General features: G+C 39.5%; 1 protein-coding gene across 11 annotated transcripts in view; it reads left to right on the top strand.

Moving 5' to 3' along the window:
* The window catches only part of LOC107741843 (DNA (cytosine-5)-methyltransferase 3A-like), a 45,651-nt gene that overhangs the window by 7,303 nt on the left and 36,342 nt on the right, over nucleotides 1-2,006 (top strand). The window contains exon 1 of one of the 11 annotated variants that reach the window (XM_016554633.1): nucleotides 659-719. The exons of 7 other annotated variants lie outside the window; for them this stretch is intronic. The gene's annotated coding sequence lies outside the window, so the exon portion shown is untranslated. Of the gene's footprint in view, nucleotides 1-658; nucleotides 720-740; nucleotides 811-878; nucleotides 926-2,006 lie in introns of those variants that run through there. 3 more of the 11 variants (XM_016554630.1, XM_016554634.1, XM_016554635.1) reach the window with 3 other exon arrangements.

Below are 2,006 nucleotides of genomic sequence, written 5' to 3'. Positions count from 1 at the left end.
TACTTGCTTGCAGCAGCAGCAGCAATAATCTACAACTACAGCAATAACCAACAGCAAGCAGCAATTCAGCAGCAGCGTAGCAGATCTATTCCGCCAAGACCAAATACATTAACATTGTCATATCCATCACCATGCTAAAATCTTTCGAGAGTTGTCATGATTGAACTGTAGTTCACACTAACAGACCATAACATTCAGTTTATTATAATCATGCACTGCAGTTTTGTCATCTGATGGTTTAAATGCTCAAGCTCTTTAAAGTAAGGTGTATTCTGATTATCTCTCAATGTTTTTATCATTCAACTGTTGGAAAAAATTATTCTGAAAGTCATTCCATCGATATTGTTCATATGTGTTGTAAAGTACCCAATGCTACAGTAGATTCCTCTTTCCCACCCCATCCCGTTCCCTTCACTCCTCCCCCACTCCCCTCTCTACACTCTCTGTAGTGGAAATGAACTCCGTACTATGGATATAAGGGTGAAGATGTGGTTTACTGCGAATTTCCAGCGCTGCTTGCAAGACAGCCTCCTGGACGGCTGCCAACATTCTGCAAGTCCTCTCTAGCCAACCAGAATTCCTGTTGGGAACCACCTGACCCTGAATTTTTTTTTTTTTTTTTTTTTTTTTTTTAAGTGGTCTCCAGTGAGCCAAGAGTGGGGCTAGAAAAAAAGCGACTCACACATTGGATTTAAAGTGCCGAGTGCAGGCGTGTATGGGTAGGTCGGCTGACATGTTTGTTGTTGATAGCACAGGGGACAGTGTGCATGTCTGAGTAGACTTGCTGGAAGAGGAATATGCTGACTTCAGGTATTTCCAGGAGACTTGTTGCGGACCATCTGCGCCGGGTAGCTTAAAGGAAACCCATCTCTTTAAAACCAGAGTGCCGGACCGGCTTAAAACATTGCAAGTACAAGACAAAATAGTTTGCTTAAAAGTGTTTTTTTTTCTAGCCTTTATGTTATCAAAGGGGGATTGCATTTGTATTTCCTGTTTTACTACCTCTGCAGGATGTTGTGCACAGGGCAAATCTTTGGCTTTGTTCACGTTTAAATGTTTATACTTAGTTTTTAAGTGTGCCGTGATATGACAGTGTGCTTTTTGTGGTTATTTATACAGTTGGGTTGTAGAGACATTGCATGTTTTAGCTCAAACTAATGCTTTCAAACTTGTTTTAAAAAGAAAGTTGTGCTTTTGAGCTTGAAAACAAAGATGATATGCTTTTTTCTGTCTGTCAGATTTGGGTCAGTACCGTAAATGCATAAAACTGTCAGCAGTTGCTTGTGTTGAAACGGAAATGTGGTGCGTGTCTTTTTAAGGATATGCAAATATGAATGAACTGAGCGAACCAAGGAACTGCATGTGATTAGTGCACTGCCAGCACTCGCTCATACTCTGAGTCAAGGCTGCACAGACTGAAGCAGGCAGACTTTTGCACTTCAGCTTTTGACGATTCTTCCGCAATTTAAGGAAATAACAGATTTTAGACTAAAATAATTTTAAGCAGCAACAAATAAAGAGAAGGCTTTGAAAAGTTTTAACATTAGGGTACTTAGACTAAGACTCATTTAGCATGCCTGACCTCTGCTGCACTACTAATTACTGAGTCTTTAATGGACCCTGCACAATCACAAACGAAATGCATCCTCTATTCTCTGGACTCGGGCGGCTAAAAAGTGAACAGCCTTTGTTCGGTCTCTCACAAAGTCACATCAAAATAAATGCGATTGTCACACAGTGGCGATTGCCATTCAACCCCTGCCTGTTGGAATTTTAGTGTGCACTGCTGTGCTGCCGGCGTTTGAATTAATTCAAACTGTTTCTTCATATTGTTCAAAGTTTAAGGGATGCATTATTTATTAAACATTATTTATTTGGAAACGGTTCCTAATGTTTTTTTTGTGTGCTGCAGACAGATTGTTTGTCAGCAGTGTTCAACAAGCTTGGGTTTTTAACATTTAAAATACAGTAAAAAAAAACAACATATATATATATATATATATATA

The sequence above is a fragment of the Sinocyclocheilus rhinocerous genome, unplaced genomic scaffold, assembly GCF_001515625.1.
Source record: "Sinocyclocheilus rhinocerous isolate Xijiao unplaced genomic scaffold, SAMN03320098_v1.1 scaffold1157, whole genome shotgun sequence".
Classification (NCBI taxonomy): domain Eukaryota; kingdom Metazoa; phylum Chordata; class Actinopteri; order Cypriniformes; family Cyprinidae; genus Sinocyclocheilus; species Sinocyclocheilus rhinocerous.
Note: the sequence above shows the minus strand (reverse complement) of the source record. Positions and strands in the feature narration are given on the sequence as shown.